Below are 22506 nucleotides of genomic sequence, written 5' to 3'. Positions count from 1 at the left end.
CTGCACAATATAATTGACCTTTCAGTATATTGTTGCACACACACCATCTATTTAGCAAATGCCCTTGTTATCAACAGCAGCCTTTTAAACTCACCTGAGCTAACAGGTATGTGCGCTGGTTACTCTGCTGCGCTTAAAATTTCTTTTTTGGTTTGCTACAATGCCTTTTCTGAAACGTTGTCTCCTTCTGCTGGAACACTGACTTCTTTCATTTAATGCCTGCAGACTATAAAAGAGAACCCAACCCAAAAAGTTTGGTTGATTAGTCTGTGGCATTCTGTTAAACTGTTGCTTATGGCGGTCTCTGTGAGCTTCTCAGCGACATTCAGCCAGCCAGGTATCCTGCCTGCAGTAGATGGAATGTGGCAATGGAACGCTGGCTGCGCGTGTCATAATAGGCTCTGAGCCTTTATATACCTGTGCACAGCAGCAGCCACCTTCAGTCTGCTGCTGGACAGCCAGCAGCAGCAGCAGCAGGAGAGGTATGTAATCAGGAGCCCTCCTGCTAAGGGTAGACAGCTGCTCGTTCCACCCCACCCCCCGCCTTAATTGGTTCTCCTCCCTTCCAACGGTGTTGAGGCGGGTGGGAACAGCAGGGGGTGAAGGTGCTGTGTTTAAAGAGGTGGAGTTATGCAGATCTAAAACGCGTGGATTGCAGCAGCAGCAAGCCGAAAAGTGCAGGCATGTAAGGGATCTAGAGGTTGACAACATGTCTTCTTAACGGGAGTCCAGGAGCTCATCTCCACAAATGGACTTTTCAGGATCCTTGGGTGGCTCCGTAGTTTGAAACCAATTCTGGTTATCGCTTCTCGGCCTTTTGGCTAAGATCAAGTGTAGTATCTGTTCTTATCAGTTTAATATCTGATACGTCCCCTATCTGGGGACCATATATTAAATGGATTTTTAGAACAGGGAGATGGAAAAAGAGCTTGCTCTGTCCACTCCACGCATTGACCTGGTATTGCAGTATCTCCAGGACCGGTGCACCCCTTCTTTAATGCAGTTTCTAAAATCAGAAAGAATTGAATTCAATGTTTTTTGTTCATTTTGCTTGTTTGTCGGATTTTGGGATGGACTCTTTGGCTTTGCTTTTCTTCTCCTCATTGGATTTTTCATGTTCAAAGTTGCAGAAGCCAGATTACAAGCTCATTTTGGTTCAACTTCAGCAACTGTGCATTGCATTGCCATGTAATGTGATGCAATGCTATCTTTCTAGCTCTCCCTTTTTACTTCCTTTTGGATAAACAGACATATTAGGCAAGCATTTTGGAGCTTTCACCTAAATAACTACAGGTGGTGAGATAAGCTGCACAATATAATTGACCTTTCAGTATATTGTTGCACACACACCATCTATTTAGCAAATGCCCTTGTTATCAACAGCAGCCTTTTAAACTCACCTGAGCTAACAGGTATGTGCGCTGGTTACTCTGCTGCGCTTAAAATTTCTTTTTTGGTTTACTACAATGCCTTTTCTGAAACGTTGTCTCCCTCTGCTGGAACACTGACTTCTTTCATTTAATGCCTGCAGACTATAAAAGAGAACCCAACCCAAAAATTTTGGTTGATTAGTCTGTGGCATTCTGTTAAACTGTTGCTTATGGCGGTCTCTGTGAGCTTCTCAGCGACATTCAGCCAGCCAGGTATCCTGCCTGCAGTAGATGGAATGTGGCAATGGAACGCTGGCTGCGCGTGTCATAATAGGCTCTGAGCCTTTATATACCTGTGCACAGCAGCAGCCACCTTCAGTCTGCTGCTGGACAGCCAGCAGCAGCAGCAGCAGGAGAGGTATGTAATCAGGAGCCCTCCTGCTAAGGGTAGACAGCTGCTCGTTCCACCCCACCCCCCGCCTTAATTGGTTCTCCTCCCTTCCAACGGTGTTGAGGCGGGTGGGAACAGCAGGGGGTGAAGGTGCTGTGTTTAAAGAGGTGGAGTTATGCAGATCTAAAACGCGTGGATTGCAGCAGCAGCAAGCCGAAAAGTGCAGGCATGTAAGGGATCTAGAGGTTGACAACATGTCTTCTTAACGGGAGTCCAGGAGCTCATCTCCACAAATGGACTTTTCAGGATCCTTGGGTGGCTCCGTAGTTTGAAACCAATTCTGGTTATCGCTTCTCGGCCTTTTGGCTAAGATCAAGTGTAGTATCTGTTCTTATCAGTTTAATATCTGATACGTCCCCTATCTGGGGACCATATATTAAATGGATTTTTAGAACAGGGAGATGGAAAAAGAGCTTGCTCTGTCCACTCCACGCATTGACCTGGTATTGCAGTATCTCCAGGACCGGTGCACCCCTTCTTTAATGCAGTTTCTAAAATCAGAAAGAATTGAATTCAATGTTTTTTGTTCATTTTGCTTGTTTGTCGGATTTTGGGATGGACTCTTTGGCTTTGCTTTTCTTCTCCTCATTGGATTTTTCATGTTCAAAGTTGCAGAAGCCAGATTACAAGCTCATTTTGGTTCAACTTCAGCAACTGTGCATTGCATTGCCATGTAATGTGATGCAATGCTATCTTTCTAGCTCTCCCTTTTTACTTCCTTTTGGATAAACAGACATATTAGGCAAGCATTTTGGAGCTTTCACCTAAATAACTACAGGTGGTGAGATAAGCTGCACAATATAATTGACCTTTCAGTATATTGTTGCACACACACCATCTATTTAGCAAATGCCCTTGTTATCAACAGCAGCCTTTTAAACTCACCTGAGCTAACAGGTATGTGCGCTGGTTACTCTGCTGCGCTTAAAATTTCTTTTTTGGTTTGCTACAATGCCTTTTCTGAAACGTTGTCTCCTTCTGCTGGAACACTGACTTCTTTCATTTAATGCCTGCAGACTATAAAAGAGAACCCAACCCAAAAAGTTTGGTTGATTAGTCTGTGGCATTCTGTTAAACTGTTGCTTATGGCGGTCTCTGTGAGCTTCTCAGCGACATTCAGCCAGCCAGGTATCCTGCCTGCAGTAGATGGAATGTGGCAATGGAACGCTGGCTGCGCGTGTCATAATAGGCTCTGAGCCTTTATATACCTGTGCACAGCAGCAGCCACCTTCAGTCTGCTGCTGGACAGCCAGCAGCAGCAGCAGCAGGAGAGGTATGTAATCAGGAGCCCTCCTGCTAAGGGTAGACAGCTGCTCGTTCCACCCCACCCCCCGCCTTAATTGGTTCTCCTCCCTTCCAACGGTGTTGAGGCGGGTGGGAACAGCAGGGGGTGAAGGTGCTGTGTTTAAAGAGGTGGAGTTATGCAGATCTAAAACGCGTGGATTGCAGCAGCAGCAAGCCGAAAAGTGCAGGCATGTAAGGGATCTAGAGGTTGACAACATGTCTTCTTAACGGGAGTCCAGGAGCTCATCTCCACAAATGGACTTTTCAGGATCCTTGGGTGGCTCCGTAGTTTGAAACCAATTCTGGTTATCGCTTCTCGGCCTTTTGGCTAAGATCAAGTGTAGTATCTGTTCTTATCAGTTTAATATCTGATACGTCCCCTATCTGGGGACCATATATTAAATGGATTTTTAGAACAGGGAGATGGAAAAAGAGCTTGCTCTGTCCACTCCACGCATTGACCTGGTATTGCAGTATCTCCAGGACCGGTGCACCCCTTCTTTAATGCAGTTTCTAAAATCAGAAAGAATTGAATTCAATGTTTTTTGTTCATTTTGCTTGTTTGTCGGATTTTGGGATGGACTCTTTGGCTTTGCTTTTCTTCTCCTCATTGGATTTTTCATGTTCAAAGTTGCAGAAGCCAGATTACAAGCTCATTTTGGTTCAACTTCAGCAACTGTGCATTGCATTGCCATGTAATGTGATGCAATGCTATCTTTCTAGCTCTCCCTTTTTACTTCCTTTTGGATAAACAGACATATTAGGCAAGCATTTTGGAGCTTTCACCTAAATAACTACAGGTGGTGAGATAAGCTGCACAATATAATTGACCTTTCAGTATATTGTTGCACACACACCATCTATTTAGCAAATGCCCTTGTTATCAACAGCAGCCTTTTAAACTCACCTGAGCTAACAGGTATGTGCGCTGGTTACTCTGCTGCGCTTAAAATTTCTTTTTTGGTTTGCTACAATGCCTTTTCTGAAACGTTGTCTCCTTCTGCTGGAACACTGACTTCTTTCATTTAATGCCTGCAGACTATAAAAGAGAACCCAACCCAAAAAGTTTGGTTGATTAGTCTGTGGCATTCTGTTAAACTGTTGCTTATGGCGGTCTCTGTGAGCTTCTCAGCGACATTCAGCCAGCCAGGTATCCTGCCTGCAGTAGATGGAATGTGGCAATGGAACGCTGGCTGCGCGTGTCATAATAGGCTCTGAGCCTTTATATACCTGTGCACAGCAGCAGCCACCTTCAGTCTGCTGCTGGACAGCCAGCAGCAGCAGCAGCAGGAGAGGTATGTAATCAGGAGCCCTCCTGCTAAGGGTAGACAGCTGCTCGTTCCACCCCACCCCCCGCCTTAATTGGTTCTCCTCCCTTCCAACGGTGTTGAGGCGGGTGGGAACAGCAGGGGGTGAAGGTGCTGTGTTTAAAGAGGTGGAGTTATGCAGATCTAAAACGCGTGGATTGCAGCAGCAGCAAGCCGAAAAGTGCAGGCATGTAAGGGATCTAGAGGTTGACAACATGTCTTCTTAACGGGAGTCCAGGAGCTCATCTCCACAAATGGACTTTTCAGGATCCTTGGGTGGCTCCGTAGTTTGAAACCAATTCTGGTTATCGCTTCTCGGCCTTTTGGCTAAGATCAAGTGTAGTATCTGTTCTTATCAGTTTAATATCTGATACGTCCCCTATCTGGGGACCATATATTAAATGGATTTTTAGAACAGGGAGATGGAAAAAGAGCTTGCTCTGTCCACTCCACGCATTGACCTGGTATTGCAGTATCTCCAGGACCGGTGCACCCCTTCTTTAATGCAGTTTCTAAAATCAGAAAGAATTGAATTCAATGTTTTTTGTTCATTTTGCTTGTTTGTCGGATTTTGGGATGGACTCTTTGGCTTTGCTTTTCTTCTCCTCATTGGATTTTTCATGTTCAAAGTTGCAGAAGCCAGATTACAAGCTCATTTTGGTTCAACTTCAGCAACTGTGCATTGCATTGCCATGTAATGTGATGCAATGCTATCTTTCTAGCTCTCCCTTTTTACTTCCTTTTGGATAAACAGACATATTAGGCAAGCATTTTGGAGCTTTCACCTAAATAACTACAGGTGGTGAGATAAGCTGCACAATATAATTGACCTTTCAGTATATTGTTGCACACACACCATCTATTTAGCAAATGCCCTTGTTATCAACAGCAGCCTTTTAAACTCACCTGAGCTAACAGGTATGTGCGCTGGTTACTCTGCTGCGCTTAAAATTTCTTTTTTGGTTTGCTACAATGCCTTTTCTGAAACGTTGTCTCCCTCTGCTGGAACACTGACTTCTTTCATTTAATGCCTGCAGACTATAAAAGAGAACCCAACCCAAAAAGTTTGGTTGATTAGTCTGTGGCATTCTGTTAAACTGTTGCTTATGGCGGTCTCTGTGAGCTTCTCAGCGACATTCAGCCAGCCAGGTATCCTGCCTGCAGTAGATGGAATGTGGCAATGGAACGCTGGCTGCGCGTGTCATAATAGGCTCTGAGCCTTTATATACCTGTGCACAGCAGCAGCCACCTTCAGTCTGCTGCTGGACAGCCAGCAGCAGCAGCAGCAGGAGAGGTATGTAATCAGGAGCCCTCCTGCTAAGGGTAGACAGCTGCTCGTTTCACCCCACCCCCCGCCTTAATTGGTTCTCCTCCCTTCCAACGGTGTTGAGGCGGGTGGGAACAGCAGGGGGTGAAGGTGCTGTGTTTAAAGAGGTGGAGTTATGCAGATCTAAAATGCGTGGATTGCAGCAGCAGCAAGCCGAAAAGTGCAGGCATGTAAGGGATCTAGAGGTTGACAACATGTCTTCTTAACGGGAGTCCAGGAGCTCATCTCCACAAATGGACTTTTCAGGATCCTTGGGTGGCTCCGTAGTTTGAAACCAATTCTGGTTATCGCTTCTCGGCCTTTTGGCTAAGATCAAGTGTAGTATCTGTTCTTATCAGTTTAATATCTGATACGTCCCCTATCTGGGGACCATATATTAAATGGATTTTTAGAACAGGGAGATGGAAAAAGAGCTTGCTCTGTCCACTCCACGCATTGACCTGGTATTGCAGTATCTCCAGGACCGGTGCACCCCTTCTTTAATGCAGTTTCTAAAATCAGAAAGAATTGAATTCAATGTTTTTTGTTCATTTTGCTTGTTTGTCGGATTTTGGGATGGACTCTTTGGCTTTGCTTTTCTTCTCCTCATTGGATTTTTCATGTTCAAAGTTGCAGAAGCCAGATTACAAGCTCATTTTGGTTCAACTTCAGCAACTGTGCATTGCATTGCCATGTAATGTGATGCAATGCTATCTTTCTAGCTCTCCCTTTTTACTTCCTTTTGGATAAACAGACATATTAGGCAAGCATTTTGGAGCTTTCACCTAAATAACTACAGGTGGTGAGATAAGCTGCACAATATAATTGACCTTTCAGTATATTGTTGCACACACACCATCTATTTAGCAAATGCCCTTGTTATCAACAGCAGCCTTTTAAACTCACCTGAGCTAACAGGTATGTGCGCTGGTTACTCTGCTGCGCTTAAAATTTCTTTTTTGGTTTGCTACAATGCCTTTTCTGAAACGTTGTCTCCTTCTGCTGGAACACTGACTTCTTTCATTTAATGCCTGCAGACTATAAAAGAGAACCCAACCCAAAAAGTTTGGTTGATTAGTCTGTGGCATTCTGTTAAACTGTTGCTTATGGCGGTCTCTGTGAGCTTCTCAGCGACATTCAGCCAGCCAGGTATCCTGCCTGCAGTAGATGGAATGTGGCAATGGAACGCTGGCTGCGCGTGTCATAATAGGCTCTGAGCCTTTATATACCTGTGCACAGCAGCAGCCACCTTCAGTCTGCTGCTGGACAGCCAGCAGCAGCAGCAGCAGGAGAGGTATGTAATCAGGAGCCCTCCTGCTAAGGGTAGACAGCTGCTCGTTCCACCCCACCCCCCGCCTTAATTGGTTCTCCTCCCTTCCAACGGTGTTGAGGCGGGTGGGAACAGCAGGGGGTGAAGGTGCTGTGTTTAAAGAGGTGGAGTTATGCAGATCTAAAACGCGTGGATTGCAGCAGCAGCAAGCCGAAAAGTGCAGGCATGTAAGGGATCTAGAGGTTGACAACATGTCTTCTTAACGGGAGTCCAGGAGCTCATCTCCACAAATGGACTTTTCAGGATCCTTGGGTGGCTCCGTAGTTTGAAACCAATTCTGGTTATCGCTTCTCGGCCTTTTGGCTAAGATCAAGTGTAGTATCTGTTCTTATCAGTTTAATATCTGATACGTCCCCTATCTGGGGACCATATATTAAATGGATTTTTAGAACAGGGAGATGGAAAAAGAGCTTGCTCTGTCCACTCCACGCATTGACCTGGTATTGCAGTATCTCCAGGACCGGTGCACCCCTTCTTTAATGCAGTTTCTAAAATCAGAAAGAATTGAATTCAATGTTTTTTGTTCATTTTGCTTGTTTGTCGGATTTTGGGATGGACTCTTTGGCTTTGCTTTTCTTCTCCTCATTGGATTTTTCATGTTCAAAGTTGCAGAAGCCAGATTACAAGCTCATTTTGGTTCAACTTCAGCAACTGTGCATTGCATTGCCATGTAATGTGATGCAATGCTATCTTTCTAGCTCTCCCTTTTTACTTCCTTTTGGATAAACAGACATATTAGGCAAGCATTTTGGAGCTTTCACCTAAATAACTACAGGTGGTGAGATAAGCTGCACAATATAATTGACCTTTCAGTATATTGTTGCACACACACCATCTATTTAGCAAATGCCCTTGTTATCAACAGCAGCCTTTTAAACTCACCTGAGCTAACAGGTATGTGCGCTGGTTACTCTGCTGCGCTTAAAATTTCTTTTTTGGTTTGCTACAATGCCTTTTCTGAAACGTTGTCTCCTTCTGCTGGAACACTGACTTCTTTCATTTAATGCCTGCAGACTATAAAAGAGAACCCAACCCAAAAAGTTTGGTTGATTAGTCTGTGGCATTCTGTTAAACTGTTGCTTATGGCGGTCTCTGTGAGCTTCTCAGCGACATTCAGCCAGCCAGGTATCCTGCCTGCAGTAGATGGAATGTGGCAATGGAACGCTGGCTGCGCGTGTCATAATAGGCTCTGAGCCTTTATATACCTGTGCACAGCAGCAGCCACCTTCAGTCTGCTGCTGGACAGCCAGCAGCAGCAGCAGCAGGAGAGGTATGTAATCAGGAGCCCTCCTGCTAAGGGTAGACAGCTGCTCGTTCCACCCCACCCCCCGCCTTAATTGGTTCTCCTCCCTTCCAACGGTGTTGAGGCGGGTGGGAACAGCAGGGGGTGAAGGTGCTGTGTTTAAAGAGGTGGAGTTATGCAGATCTAAAACGCGTGGATTGCAGCAGCAGCAAGCCGAAAAGTGCAGGCATGTAAGGGATCTAGAGGTTGACAACATGTCTTCTTAACGGGAGTCCAGGAGCTCATCTCCACAAATGGACTTTTCAGGATCCTTGGGTGGCTCCGTAGTTTGAAACCAATTCTGGTTATCGCTTCTCGGCCTTTTGGCTAAGATCAAGTGTAGTATCTGTTCTTATCAGTTTAATATCTGATACGTCCCCTATCTGGGGACCATATATTAAATGGATTTTTAGAACAGGGAGATGGAAAAAGAGCTTGCTCTGTCCACTCCACGCATTGACCTGGTATTGCAGTATCTCCAGGACCGGTGCACCCCTTCTTTAATGCAGTTTCTAAAATCAGAAAGAATTGAATTCAATGTTTTTTGTTCATTTTGCTTGTTTGTCGGATTTTGGGATGGACTCTTTGGCTTTGCTTTTCTTCTCCTCATTGGATTTTTCATGTTCAAAGTTGCAGAAGCCAGATTACAAGCTCATTTTGGTTCAACTTCAGCAACTGTGCATTGCATTGCCATGTAATGTGATGCAATGCTATCTTTCTAGCTCTCCCTTTTTACTTCCTTTTGGATAAACAGACATATTAGGCAAGCATTTTGGAGCTTTCACCTAAATAACTACAGGTGGTGAGATAAGCTGCACAATATAATTGACCTTTCAGTATATTGTTGCACACACACCATCTATTTAGCAAATGCCCTTGTTATCAACAGCAGCCTTTTAAACTCACCTGAGCTAACAGGTATGTGCGCTGGTTACTCTGCTGCGCTTAAAATTTCTTTTTTGGTTTGCTACAATGCCTTTTCTGAAACGTTGTCTCCTTCTGCTGGAACACTGACTTCTTTCATTTAATGCCTGCAGACTATAAAAGAGAACCCAACCCAAAAAGTTTGGTTGATTAGTCTGTGGCATTCTGTTAAACTGTTGCTTATGGCGGTCTCTGTGAGCTTCTCAGCGACATTCAGCCAGCCAGGTATCCTGCCTGCAGTAGATGGAATGTGGCAATGGAACGCTGGCTGCGCGTGTCATAATAGGCTCTGAGCCTTTATATACCTGTGCACAGCAGCAGCCACCTTCAGTCTGCTGCTGGACAGCCAGCAGCAGCAGCAGCAGGAGAGGTATGTAATCAGGAGCCCTCCTGCTAAGGGTAGACAGCTGCTCGTTCCACCCCACCCCCCGCCTTAATTGGTTCTCCTCCCTTCCAACGGTGTTGAGGCGGGTGGGAACAGCAGGGGGTGAAGGTGCTGTGTTTAAAGAGGTGGAGTTATGCAGATCTAAAACGCGTGGATTGCAGCAGCAGCAAGCCGAAAAGTGCAGGCATGTAAGGGATCTAGAGGTTGACAACATGTCTTCTTAACGGGAGTCCAGGAGCTCATCTCCACAAATGGACTTTTCAGGATCCTTGGGTGGCTCCGTAGTTTGAAACCAATTCTGGTTATCGCTTCTCGGCCTTTTGGCTAAGATCAAGTGTAGTATCTGTTCTTATCAGTTTAATATCTGATACGTCCCCTATCTGGGGACCATATATTAAATGGATTTTTAGAACAGGGAGATGGAAAAAGAGCTTGCTCTGTCCACTCCACGCATTGACCTGGTATTGCAGTATCTCCAGGACCGGTGCACCCCTTCTTTAATGCAGTTTCTAAAATCAGAAAGAATTGAATTCAATGTTTTTTGTTCATTTTGCTTGTTTGTCGGATTTTGGGATGGACTCTTTGGCTTTGCTTTTCTTCTCCTCATTGGATTTTTCATGTTCAAAGTTGCAGAAGCCAGATTACAAGCTCATTTTGGTTCAACTTCAGCAACTGTGCATTGCATTGCCATGTAATGTGATGCAATGCTATCTTTCTAGCTCTCCCTTTTTACTTCCTTTTGGATAAACAGACATATTAGGCAAGCATTTTGGAGCTTTCACCTAAATAACTACAGGTGGTGAGATAAGCTGCACAATATAATTGACCTTTCAGTATATTGTTGCACACACACCATCTATTTAGCAAATGCCCTTGTTATCAACAGCAGCCTTTTAAACTCACCTGAGCTAACAGGTATGTGCGCTGGTTACTCTGCTGCGCTTAAAATTTCTTTTTTGGTTTGCTACAATGCCTTTTCTGAAACGTTGTCTCCTTCTGCTGGAACACTGACTTCTTTCATTTAATGCCTGCAGACTATAAAAGAGAACCCAACCCAAAAAGTTTGGTTGATTAGTCTGTGGCATTCTGTTAAACTGTTGCTTATGGCGGTCTCTGTGAGCTTCTCAGCGACATTCAGCCAGCCAGGTATCCTGCCTGCAGTAGATGGAATGTGGCAATGGAACGCTGGCTGCGCGTGTCATAATAGGCTCTGAGCCTTTATATACCTGTGCACAGCAGCAGCCACCTTCAGTCTGCTGCTGGACAGCCAGCAGCAGCAGCAGGAGAGGTATGTAATCAGGAGCCCTCCTGCTAAGGTTAGACAGCTGCTCGTTCCACCCCACCCCCCGCCTTAATTGGTTCTCCTCCCTTCCAACGGTGTTGAGGCGGGTGGGAACAGCAGGGGGTGAAGGTGCTGTGTTTAAAGAGGTGGAGTTATGCAGATCTAAAACGCGTGGATTGCAGCAGCAGCAAGCCGAAAAGTGCAGGCATGTAAGGGATCTAGAGGTTGACAACATGTCTTCTTAACGGGAGTCCAGGAGCTCATCTCCACAAATGGACTTTTCAGGATCCTTGGGTGGCTCCGTAGTTTGAAACCAATTCTGGTTATCGCTTCTCGGCCTTTTGGCTAAGATCAAGTGTAGTATCTGTTCTTATCAGTTTAATATCTGATACGTCCCCTATCTGGGGACCATATATTAAATGGATTTTTAGAACAGGGAGATGGAAAAAGAGCTTGCTCTGTCCACTCCACGCATTGACCTGGTATTGCAGTATCTCCAGGACCGGTGCACCCCTTCTTTAATGCAGTTTCTAAAATCAGAAAGAATTGAATTCAATGTTTTTTGTTCATTTTGCTTGTTTGTCGGATTTTGGGATGGACTCTTTGGCTTTGCTTTTCTTCTCCTCATTGGATTTTTCATGTTCAAAGTTGCAGAAGCCAGATTACAAGCTCATTTTGGTTCAACTTCAGCAACTGTGCATTGCATTGCCATGTAATGTGATGCAATGCTGTCTTTCTAGCTCTCCCTTTTTACTTCCTTTTGGATAAACAGACATATTAGGCAAGCATTTTGGATCTTTCACCTAAATAACTACAGGTGGTGAGATAAGCTGCACAATATAATTGACCTTTCAGTATATTGTTGCACACACACCATCTATTTAGCAAATGCCCTTGTTATCAACAGCAGCCTTTTAAACTCACCTGAGCTAACAGGTATGTGCGCTGGTTACTCTGCTGCGCTTAAAATTTCTTTTTTGGTTTGCTACAATGCCTTTTCTGAAACGTTGTCTCCTTCTGCTGGAACACTGACTTCTTTCATTTAATGCCTGCAGACTATAAAAGAGAACCCAACCCAAAAAGTTTGGTTGATTAGTCTGTGGCATTCTGTTAAACTGTTGCTTATGGCGGTCTCTGTGAGCTTCTCAGCGACATTCAGCCAGCCAGGTATCCTGCCTGCAGTAGATGGAATGTGGCAATGGAACGCTGGCTGCGCGTGTCATAATAGGCTCTGAGCCTTTATATACCTGTGCACAGCAGCAGCCACCTTCAGTCTGCTGCTGGACAGCCAGCAGCAGCAGCAGCAGGAGAGGTATGTAATCAGGAGCCCTCCTGCTAAGGGTAGACAGCTGCTCGTTCCACCCCACCCCCCGCCTTAATTGGTTCTCCTCCCTTCCAACGGTGTTGAGGCGGGTGGGAACAGCAGGGGGTGAAGGTGCTGTGTTTAAAGAGGTGGAGTTATGCAGATCTAAAACGCGTGGATTGCAGCAGCAGCAAGCCGAAAAGTGCAGGCATGTAAGGGATCTAGAGGTTGACAACATGTCTTCTTAACGGGAGTCCAGGAGCTCATCTCCACAAATGGACTTTTCAGGATCCTTGGGTGGCTCCGTAGTTTGAAACCAATTCTGGTTATCGCTTCTCGGCCTTTTGGCTAAGATCAAGTGTAGTATCTGTTCTTATCAGTTTAATATCTGATACGTCCCCTATCTGGGGACCATATATTAAATGGATTTTTAGAACAGGGAGATGGAAAAAGAGCTTGCTCTGTCCACTCCACGCATTGACCTGGTATTGCAGTATCTCCAGGACCGGTGCACCCCTTCTTTAATGCAGTTTCTAAAATCAGAAAGAATTGAATTCAATGTTTTTTGTTCATTTTGCTTGTTTGTCGGATTTTGGGATGGACTCTTTGGCTTTGCTTTTCTTCTCCTCATTGGATTTTTCATGTTCAAAGTTGCAGAAGCCAGATTACAAGCTCATTTTGGTTCAACTTCAGCAACTGTGCATTGCATTGCCATGTAATGTGATGCAATGCTATCTTTCTAGCTCTCCCTTTTTACTTCCTTTTGGATAAACAGACATATTAGGCAAGCATTTTGGAGCTTTCACCTAAATAACTACAGGTGGTGAGATAAGCTGCACAATATAATTGACCTTTCAGTATATTGTTGCACACACACCATCTATTTAGCAAATGCCCTTGTTATCAACAGCAGCCTTTTAAACTCACCTGAGCTAACAGGTATGTGCGCTGGTTACTCTGCTGCGCTTAAAATTTCTTTTTTGGTTTGCTACAATGCCTTTTCTGAAACGTTGTCTCCTTCTGCTGGAACACTGACTTCTTTCATTTAATGCCTGCAGACTATAAAAGAGAACCCAACCCAAAAAGTTTGGTTGATTAGTCTGTGGCATTCTGTTAAACTGTTGCTTATGGCGGTCTCTGTGAGCTTCTCAGCGACATTCAGCCAGCCAGGTATCCTGCCTGCAGTAGATGGAATGTGGCAATGGAACGCTGGCTGCGCGTGTCATAATAGGCTCTGAGCCTTTATATACCTGTGCACAGCAGCAGCCACCTTCAGTCTGCTGCTGGACAGCCAGCAGCAGCAGCAGCAGGAGAGGTATGTAATCAGGAGCCCTCCTGCTAAGGGTAGACAGCTGCTCGTTCCACCCCACCCCCCGCCTTAATTGGTTCTCCTCCCTTCCAACGGTGTTGAGGCGGGTGGGAACAGCAGGGGGTGAAGGTGCTGTGTTTAAAGAGGTGGAGTTATGCAGATCTAAAACGCGTGGATTGCAGCAGCAGCAAGCCGAAAAGTGCAGGCATGTAAGGGATCTAGAGGTTGACAACATGTCTTCTTAACGGGAGTCCAGGAGCTCATCTCCACAAATGGACTTTTCAGGATCCTTGGGTGGCTCCGTAGTTTGAAACCAATTCTGGTTATCGCTTCTCGGCCTTTTGGCTAAGATCAAGTGTAGTATCTGTTCTTATCAGTTTAATATCTGATACGTCCCCTATCTGGGGACCATATATTAAATGGATTTTTAGAACAGGGAGATGGAAAAAGAGCTTGCTCTGTCCACTCCACGCATTGACCTGGTATTGCAGTATCTCCAGGACCGGTGCACCCCTTCTTTAATGCAGTTTCTAAAATCAGAAAGAATTGAATTCAATGTTTTTTGTTCATTTTGCTTGTTTGTCGGATTTTGGGATGCACTCTTTGGCTTTGCTTTTCTTCTCCTCATTGGATTTTTCATGTTCAAAGTTGCAGAAGCCAGATTACAAGCTCATTTTGGTTCAACTTCAGCAACTGTGCATTGCATTGCCATGTAATGTGATGCAATGCTATCTTTCTAGCTCTCCCTTTTTACTTCCTTTTGGATAAACAGACATATTAGGCAAGCATTTTGGAGCTTTCACCTAAATAACTACAGGTGGTGAGATAAGCTGCACAATATAATTGACCTTTCAGTATATTGTTGCACACACACCATCTATTTAGCAAATGCCCTTGTTATCAACAGCAGCCTTTTAAACTCACCTGAGCTAACAGGTATGTGCGCTGGTTACTCTGCTGCGCTTAAAATTTCTTTTTTGGTTTGCTACAATGCCTTTTCTGAAACGTTGTCTCCTTCTGCTGGAACACTGACTTCTTTCATTTAATGCCTGCAGACTATAAAAGAGAACCCAACCCAAAAAGTTTGGTTGATTAGTCTGTGGCATTCTGTTAAACTGTTGCTTATGGCGGTCTCTGTGAGCTTCTCAGCGACATTCAGCCAGCCAGGTATCCTGCCTGCAGTAGATGGAATGTGGCAATGGAACGCTGGCTGCGCGTGTCATAATAGGCTCTGAGCCTTTATATACCTGTGCACAGCAGCAGCCACCTTCTGTCTGCTGCTGGACAGCCAGCAGCAGCAGCAGCAGGAGAGGTATGTAATCAGGAGCCCTCCTGCTAAGGGTAGACAGCTGCTCGTTCCACCCCACCCCCCGCCTTAATTGGTTCTCCTCCCTTCCAACGGTGTTGAGGCGGGTGGGAACAGCAGGGGGTGAAGGTGCTGTGTTTAAAGAGGTGGAGTTATGCAGATCTAAAACGCGTGGATTGCAGCAGCAGCAAGCCGAAAAGTGCAGGCATGTAAGGGATCTAGAGGTTGACAACATGTCTTCTTAACGGGAGTCCAGGAGCTCATCTCCACAAATGGACTTTTCAGGATCCTTGGGTGGCTCCGTAGTTTGAAACCAATTCTGGTTATCGCTTCTCGGCCTTTTGGCTAAGATCAAGTGTAGTATCTGTTCTTATCAGTTTAATATCTGATACGTCCCCTATCTGGGGACCATATATTAAATGGATTTTTAGAACAGGGAGATGGAAAAAGAGCTTGCTCTGTCCACTCCACGCATTTACCTGGTATTGCAGTATCTCCAGGACCGGTGCACCCCTTCTTTAATGCAGTTTCTAAAATCAGAAAGAATTGAATTCAATGTTTTTTGTTCATTTTGCTTGTTTGTCGGATTTTGGGATGGACTCTTTGGCTTTGCTTTTCTTCTCCTCATTGGATTTTTCATGTTCAAAGTTGCAGAAGCCAGATTACAAGCTCATTTTGGTTCAACTTCAGCAACTGTGCATTGCATTGCCATGTAATGTGATGCAATGCTATCTTTCTAGCTCTCCCTTTTTACTTCCTTTTGGATAAACAGACATATTAGGCAAGCATTTTGGAGCTTTCACCTAAATAACTACAGGTGGTGAGATAAGCTGCACAATATAATTGACCTTTCAGTATATTGTTGCACACACACCATCTATTTAGCAAATGCCCTTGTTATCAACAGCAGCCTTTTAAACTCACCTGAGCTAACAGGTATGTGCGCTGGTTACTCTGCTGCGCTTAAAATTTCTTTTTTGGTTTGCTACAATGCCTTTTCTGAAACGTTGTCTCCTTCTGCTGGAACACTGACTTCTTTCATTTAATGCCTGCAGACTATAAAAGAGAACCCAACCCAAAAAGTTTGGTTGATTAGTCTGTGGCATTCTGTTAAACTGTTGCTTATGGCGGTCTCTGTGAGCTTCTCAGCGACATTCAGCCAGCCAGGTATCCTGCCTGCAGTAGATGGAATGTGGCAATGGAACGCTGGCTGCGCGTGTCATAATAGGCTCTGAGCCTTTATATACCTGTGCACAGCAGCAGCCACCTTCAGTCTGCTGCTGGACAGCCAGCAGCAGCAGCAGCAGGAGAGGTATGTAATCAGGAGCCCTCCTGCTAAGGGTAGACAGCTGCTCGTTCCACCCCACCCCCCGCCTTAATTGGTTCTCCTCCCTTCCAACGGTGTTGAGGCGGGTGGGAACAGCAGGGGGTGAAGGTGCTGTGTTTAAAGAGGTGGAGTTATGCAGATCTAAAACGCGTGGATTGCAGCAGCAGCAAGCCGAAAAGTGCAGGCATGTAAGGGATCTAGAGGTTGACAACATGTCTTCTTAACGGGAGTCCAGGAGCTCATCTCCACAAATGGACTTTTCAGGATCCTTGGGTGGCTCCGTAGTTTGAAACCAATTCTGGTTATCGCTTCTCGGCCTTTTGGCTAAGATCAAGTGTAGTATCTGTTCTTATCAGTTTAATATCTGATACGTCCCCTATCTGGGGACCATATATTAAATGGATTTTTAGAACAGGGAGATGGAAAAAGAGCTTGCTCTGTCCACTCCACGCATTGACCTGGTATTGCAGTATCTCCAGGACCGGTGCACCCCTTCTTTAATGCAGTTTCTAAAATCAGAAAGAATTGAATTCAATGTTTTTTGTTCATTTTGCTTGTTTGTCGGATTTTGGGATGGACTCTTTGGCTTTGCTTTTCTTCTCCTCATTGGATTTTTCATGTTCAAAGTTGCAGAAGCCAGATTACAAGCTCATTTTGGTTCAACTTCAGCAACTGTGCATTGCATTGCCATGTAATGTGATGCAATGCTATCTTTCTAGCTCTCCCTTTTTACTTCCTTTTGGATAAACAGACATATTAGGCAAGCATTTTGGAGCTTTCACCTAAATAACTACAGGTGGTGAGATAAGCTGCACAATATAATTGACCTTTCAGTATATTGTTGCACACACACCATCTATTTAGCAAATGCCCTTGTTATCAACAGCAGCCTTTTAAACTCACCTGAGCTAACAGGTATGTGCGCTGGTTACTCTGCTGCGCTTAAAATTTCTTTTTTGGTTTGCTACAATGCCTTTTCTGAAACGTTGTCTCCTTCTGCTGGAACACTGACTTCTTTCATTTAATGCCTGCAGACTATAAAAGAGAACCCAACCCAAAAAGTTTGGTTGATTAGTCTGTGGCATTCTGTTAAACTGTTGCTTATGGCGGTCTCTGTGAGCTTCTCAGCGACATTCAGCCAGCCAGGTATCCTGCCTGCAGTAGATGGAATGTGGCAATGGAACGCTGGCTGCGCGTGTCATAATAGGCTCTGAGCCTTTATATACCTGTGCACAGCAGCAGCCACCTTCAGTCTGCTGCTGGACAGCCAGCAGCAGCAGCAGCAGGAGAGGTATGTAATCAGGAGCCCTCCTGCTAAGGGTAGACAGCTGCTCGTTCCACCCCACCCCCCGCCTTAATTGGTTCTCCTCCCTTCCAACGGTGTTGAGGCGGGTGGGAACAGCAGGGGGTGAAGGTGCTGTGTTTAAAGAGGTGGAGTTATGCAGATCTAAAACGCGTGGATTGCAGCAGCAGCAAGCCGAAAAGTGCAGGCATGTAAGGGATCTAGAGGTTGACAACATGTCTTCTTAACGGGAGTCCAGGAGCTCATCTCCACAAATGGACTTTTCAGGATCCTTGGGTGGCTCTGTAGTTTGAAACCAATTCTGGTTATCGCTTCTCGGCCTTTTGGCTAAGATCAAGTGTAGTATCTGTTCTTATCAGTTTAATATCTGATACGTCCCCTATCTGGGGACCATATATTAAATGGATTTTTAGAACAGGGAGATGGAAAAAGAGCTTGCTCTGTCCACTCCACGCATTGACCTGGTATTGCAGTATCTCCAGGACCGGTGCACCCCTTCTTTAATGCAGTTTCTAAAATCAGAAAGAATTGAATTCAATGTTTTTTGTTCATTTTGCTTGTTTGTCGGATTTTTGATGGACTCTTTGGCTTTGCTTTTCTTCTCCTCATTGGATTTTTCATGTTCAAAGTTGCAGAAGCCAGATTACAAGCTCATTTTGGTTCAACTTCAGCAACTGTGCATTGCATTGCCATGTAATGTGATGCAATGCTATCTTTCTAGCTCTCCCTTTTTACTTCCTTTTGGATAAACAGACATATTAGGCAAGCATTTTGGAGCTTTCACCTAAATAACTACAGGTGGTGAGATAAGCTGCACAATATAATTGACCTTTCAGTATATTGTTGCACACACACCATCTATTTAGCAAATGCCCTTGTTATCAACAGCAGCCTTTTAAACTCACCTGAGCTAACAGGTATGTGCGCTGGTTACTCTGCTGCGCTTAAAATTTCTTTTTTGGTTTGCTACAATGCCTTTTCTGAAACGTTGTCTCCTTCTGCTGGAACACTGACTTCTTTCATTTAATGCCTGCAGACTATAAAAGAGAACCCAACCCAAAAAGTTTGGTTGATTAGTCTGTGGCATTCTGTTAAACTGTTGCTTATGGCGGTCTCTGTGAGCTTCTCAGCGACATTCAGCCAGCCAGGTATCCTGCCTGCAGTAGATGGAATGTGGCAATGGAACGCTGGCTGCGCGTGTCATAATAGGCTCTGAGCCTTTATATACCTGTGCACAGCAGCAGCCACCTTCAGTCTGCTGCTGGACAGCCAGCAGCAGCAGCAGCAGGAGAGGTATGTAATCAGGAGCCCTCCTGCTAAGGGTAGACAGCTGCTCGTTCCACCCCACCCCCCGCCTTAATTGGTTCTCCTCCCTTCCAACGGTGTTGAGGCGGGTGGGAACAGCAGGGGGTGAAGGTGCTGTGTTTAAAGAGGTGGAGTTATGCAGATCTAAAACGCGTGGATTGCAGCAGCAGCAAGCCGAAAAGTGCAGGCATGTAAGGGATCTAGAGGTTGACAACATGTCTTCTTAACGGGAGTCCAGGAGCTCATCTCCACAAATGGACTTTTCAGGATCCTTGGGTGGCTCCGTAGTTTGAAACCAATTCTGGTTATCGCTTCTCGGCCTTTTGGCTAAGATCAAGTGTAGTATCTGTTCTTATCAGTTTAATATCTGATACGTCCCCTATCTGGGGACCATATATTAAATGGATTTTTAGAACAGGGAGATGGAAAAAGAGCTTGCTCTGTCCACTCCACGCATTGACCTGGTATTGCAGTATCTCCAGGACCGGTGCACCCCTTCTTTAATGCAGTTTCTAAAATCAGAAAGAATTGAATTCAATGTTTTTTGTTCATTTTGCTTGTTTGTCGGATTTTGGGATGGACTCTTTGGCTTTGCTTTTCTTCTCCTCATTGGATTTTTCATGTTCAAAGTTGCAGAAGCCAGATTACAAGCTCATTTTGGTTCAACTTCAGCAACTGTGCATTGCATTGCCATGTAATGTGATGCAATGCTATCTTTCTAGCTCTCCCTTTTTACTTCCTTTTGGATAAACAGACATATTAGGCAAGCATTTTGGAGCTTTCACCTAAATAACTACAGGTGGTGAGATAAGCTGCACAATATAATTGACCTTTCAGTATATTGTTGCACACACACCATCTATTTAGCAAATGCCCTTGTTATCAACAGCAGCCTTTTAAACTCACCTGAGCTAACAGGTATGTGCGCTGGTTACTCTGCTGCGCTTAAAATTTCTTTTTTGGTTTGCTACAATGCCTTTTCTGAAACGTTGTCTCCTTCTGCTGGAACACTGACTTCTTTCATTTAATGCCTGCAGACTATAAAAGAGAACCCAACCCAAAAAGTTTGGTTGATTAGTCTGTGGCATTCTGTTAAACTGTTGCTTATGGTGGTCTCTGTGAGCTTCTCAGCGACATTCAGCCAGCCAGGTATCCTGCCTGCAGTAGATGGAATGTGGCAATGGAACGCTGGCTGCGCGTGTCATAATAGGCTCTGAGCCTTTATATACCTGTGCACAGCAGCAGCCACCTTCAGTCTGCTGCTGGACAGCCAGCAGCAGCAGCAGCAGGAGAGGTATGTAATCAGGAGCCCTCCTGCTAAGGGTAGACAGCTGCTCGTTCCACCCCACCCCCCGCCTTAATTGGTTCTCCTCCCTTCCAACGGTGTTGAGGCGGGTGGGAACAGCAGGGGGTGAAGGTGCTGTGTTTAAAGAGGTGGAGTTATGCAGATCTAAAACGCGTGGATTGCAGCAGCAGCAAGCCGAAAAGTGCAGGCATGTAAGGGATCTAGAGGTTGACAACATGTCTTCTTAACGGGAGTCCAGGAGCTCATCTCCACAAATGGACTTTTCAGGATCCTTGGGTGGCTCCGTAGTTTGAAACCAATTCTGGTTATCGCTTCTCGGCCTTTTGGCTAAGATCAAGTGTAGTATCTGTTCTTATCAGTTTAATATCTGATACGTCCCCTATCTGGGGACCATATATTAAATGGATTTTTAGAACAGGGAGATGGAAAAAGAGCTTGCTCTGTCCACTCCACGCATTGACCTGGTATTGCAGTATCTCCAGGACCGGTGCACCCCTTCTTTAATGCAGTTTCTAAAATCAGAAAGAATTGAATTCAATGTTTTTTGTTCATTTTGCTTGTTTGTCGGATTTTGGGATGGACTCTTTGGCTTTGCTTTTCTTCTCCTCATTGGATTTTTCATGTTCAAAGTTGCAGAAGCCAGATTACAAGCTCATTTTGGTTCAACTTCAGCAACTGTGCATTGCATTGCCATGTAATGTGATGCAATGCTATCTTTCTAGCTCTCCCTTTTTACTTCCTTTTGGATAAACAGACATATTAGGCAAGCATTTTGGAGCTTTCACCTAAATAACTACAGGTGGTGAGATAAGCTGCACAATATAATTGACCTTTCAGTATATTGTTGCACACACACCATCTATTTAGCAAATGCCCTTGTTATCAACAGCAGCCTTTTAAACTCACCTGAGCTAACAGGTATGTGCGCTGGTTACTCTGCTGCGCTTAAAATTTCTTTTTTGGTTTGCTACAATGCCTTTTCTGAAACGTTGTCTCCTTCTGCTGGAACACTGACTTCTTTCATTTAATGCCTGCAGACTATAAAAGAGAACCCAACCCAAAAAGTTTGGTTGATTAGTCTGTGGCATTCTGTTAAACTGTTGCTTATGGCGGTCTCTGTGAGCTTCTCAGCGACATTCAGCCAGCCAGGTATCCTGCCTGCAGTAGATGGAATGTGGCAATGGAACGCTGGCTGCGCGTGTCATAATAGGCTCTGAGCCTTTATATACCTGTGCACAGCAGCAGCCACCTTCAGTCTGCTGCTGGACAGCCAGCAGCAGCAGCAGCAGGAGAGGTATGTAATCAGGAGCCCTCCTGCTAAGGGTAGACAGCTGCTCGTTCCACCCCACCCCCCGCCTTAATTGGTTCTCCTCCCTTCCAACGGTGTTGAGGCGGGTGGGAACAGCAGGGGGTGAAGGTGCTGTGTTTAAAGAGGTGGAGTTATGCAGATCTAAAACGCGTGGATTGCAGCAGCAGCAAGCCGAAAAGTGCAGGCATGTAAGGGATCTCGAGGTTGACAACATGTCTTCTTAACGGGAGTCCAGGAGCTCATCTCCACAAATGGACTTTTCAGGATCCTTGGGTGGCTCCGTAGTTTGAAACCAATTCTGGTTATCGCTTCTCGGCCTTTTGGCTAAGATCAAGTGTAGTATCTGTTCTTATCAGTTTAATATCTGATACGTCCCCTATCTGGGGACCATATATTAAATGGATTTTTAGAACAGGGAGATGGAAAAAGAGCTTGCTCTGTCCACTCCACGCATTGACCTGGTATTGCAGTATCTCCAGGACCGGTGCACCCCTTCTTTAATGCAGTTTCTAAAATCAGAAAGAATTGAATTCAATGTTTTTTGTTCATTTTGCTTGTTTGTCGGATTTTGGGATGGACTCTTTGGCTTTGCTTTTCTTCTCCTCATTGGATTTTTCATGTTCAAAGTTGCAGAAGCCAGATTACAAGCTCATTTTGGTTCAACTTCAGCAACTGTGCATTGCATTGCCATGTAATGTGATGCAATGCTATCTTTCTAGCTCTCCCTTTTTACTTCCTTTTGGATAAACAGACATATTAGGCAAGCATTTTGGAGCTTTCACCTAAATAACTACAGGTGGTGAGATAAGCTGCACAATATAATTGACCTTTCAGTATATTGTTGCACACACACCATCTATTTAGCAAATGCCCTTGTTATCAACAGCAGCCTTTTAAACTCACCTGAGCTAACAGGTATGTGCGCTGGTTACTCTGCTGCGCTTAAAATTTCTTTTTTGGTTTGCTACAATGCCTTTTCTGAAACGTTGTCTCCTTCTGCTGGAACACTGACTTCTTTCATTTAATGCCTGCAGACTATAAAAGAGAACCCAACCCAAAAAGTTTGGTTGATTAGTCTGTGGCATTCTGTTAAACTGTTGCTTATGGCGGTCTCTGT

General features: G+C 44.9%; 17 non-coding genes across 17 annotated transcripts; all 17 read left to right on the top strand.

Annotated features, from left to right (window-relative positions):
- Window positions 1–801: 801 nt before the first annotated feature.
- Window positions 802–992, top strand: LOC141192873 (U2 spliceosomal RNA). The gene has a single exon (XR_012266177.1). It is a non-coding gene; the product is annotated as a U2 spliceosomal RNA (small nuclear RNA).
- Window positions 993–2107: 1115 nt separating this feature from the next.
- Window positions 2108–2298, top strand: LOC141192872 (U2 spliceosomal RNA). Its single transcript, XR_012266176.1, has one exon. It is a non-coding gene; the product is annotated as a U2 spliceosomal RNA (small nuclear RNA).
- Window positions 2299–3413: 1115 nt separating this feature from the next.
- On the top strand, window positions 3414–3604 carry LOC141192871 (U2 spliceosomal RNA). The gene has a single exon (XR_012266175.1). It is a non-coding gene; the product is annotated as a U2 spliceosomal RNA (small nuclear RNA).
- A 1115-nt stretch (window positions 3605–4719) lies between these two features.
- LOC141192870 (U2 spliceosomal RNA) lies at window positions 4720–4910 on the top strand. Its single transcript, XR_012266174.1, has one exon. It is a non-coding gene; the product is annotated as a U2 spliceosomal RNA (small nuclear RNA).
- A 1115-nt stretch (window positions 4911–6025) lies between these two features.
- LOC141192868 (U2 spliceosomal RNA) lies at window positions 6026–6216 on the top strand. Its single transcript, XR_012266172.1, has one exon. It is a non-coding gene; the product is annotated as a U2 spliceosomal RNA (small nuclear RNA).
- A 1115-nt stretch (window positions 6217–7331) lies between these two features.
- LOC141192867 (U2 spliceosomal RNA) lies at window positions 7332–7522 on the top strand. Its single transcript, XR_012266171.1, has one exon. It is a non-coding gene; the product is annotated as a U2 spliceosomal RNA (small nuclear RNA).
- Window positions 7523–8637: 1115 nt separating this feature from the next.
- Window positions 8638–8828, top strand: LOC141192866 (U2 spliceosomal RNA). Its single transcript, XR_012266170.1, has one exon. It is a non-coding gene; the product is annotated as a U2 spliceosomal RNA (small nuclear RNA).
- A 1115-nt stretch (window positions 8829–9943) lies between these two features.
- On the top strand, window positions 9944–10134 carry LOC141192865 (U2 spliceosomal RNA). The gene has a single exon (XR_012266169.1). It is a non-coding gene; the product is annotated as a U2 spliceosomal RNA (small nuclear RNA).
- A 1112-nt stretch (window positions 10135–11246) lies between these two features.
- Window positions 11247–11437, top strand: LOC141192864 (U2 spliceosomal RNA). The gene has a single exon (XR_012266168.1). It is a non-coding gene; the product is annotated as a U2 spliceosomal RNA (small nuclear RNA).
- A 1115-nt stretch (window positions 11438–12552) lies between these two features.
- On the top strand, window positions 12553–12743 carry LOC141192862 (U2 spliceosomal RNA). The gene has a single exon (XR_012266166.1). It is a non-coding gene; the product is annotated as a U2 spliceosomal RNA (small nuclear RNA).
- Window positions 12744–13858: 1115 nt separating this feature from the next.
- LOC141192861 (U2 spliceosomal RNA) lies at window positions 13859–14049 on the top strand. The gene has a single exon (XR_012266165.1). It is a non-coding gene; the product is annotated as a U2 spliceosomal RNA (small nuclear RNA).
- A 1115-nt stretch (window positions 14050–15164) lies between these two features.
- LOC141193084 (U2 spliceosomal RNA) lies at window positions 15165–15355 on the top strand. The gene has a single exon (XR_012266381.1). It is a non-coding gene; the product is annotated as a U2 spliceosomal RNA (small nuclear RNA).
- Window positions 15356–16470: 1115 nt separating this feature from the next.
- LOC141192860 (U2 spliceosomal RNA) lies at window positions 16471–16661 on the top strand. Its single transcript, XR_012266164.1, has one exon. It is a non-coding gene; the product is annotated as a U2 spliceosomal RNA (small nuclear RNA).
- Window positions 16662–17776: 1115 nt separating this feature from the next.
- LOC141192859 (U2 spliceosomal RNA) lies at window positions 17777–17967 on the top strand. The gene has a single exon (XR_012266163.1). It is a non-coding gene; the product is annotated as a U2 spliceosomal RNA (small nuclear RNA).
- A 1114-nt stretch (window positions 17968–19081) lies between these two features.
- Window positions 19082–19272, top strand: LOC141192858 (U2 spliceosomal RNA). Its single transcript, XR_012266162.1, has one exon. It is a non-coding gene; the product is annotated as a U2 spliceosomal RNA (small nuclear RNA).
- A 1115-nt stretch (window positions 19273–20387) lies between these two features.
- LOC141192857 (U2 spliceosomal RNA) lies at window positions 20388–20578 on the top strand. The gene has a single exon (XR_012266161.1). It is a non-coding gene; the product is annotated as a U2 spliceosomal RNA (small nuclear RNA).
- Window positions 20579–21693: 1115 nt separating this feature from the next.
- On the top strand, window positions 21694–21884 carry LOC141192856 (U2 spliceosomal RNA). Its single transcript, XR_012266160.1, has one exon. It is a non-coding gene; the product is annotated as a U2 spliceosomal RNA (small nuclear RNA).
- The last annotated feature ends 622 nt before the right edge of the window (window positions 21885–22506 follow it).

Source organism: Phyllobates terribilis, unplaced genomic scaffold (genome assembly GCF_046119375.1).
Source record: "Phyllobates terribilis strain yellow unplaced genomic scaffold, ASM4611937v1 Scaffold_63__1_contigs__length_7903474, whole genome shotgun sequence".
In the NCBI taxonomy this organism is placed as follows: domain Eukaryota; kingdom Metazoa; phylum Chordata; class Amphibia; order Anura; family Dendrobatidae; genus Phyllobates; species Phyllobates terribilis.
Note: the sequence above shows the minus strand (reverse complement) of the source record. Positions and strands in the feature narration are given on the sequence as shown.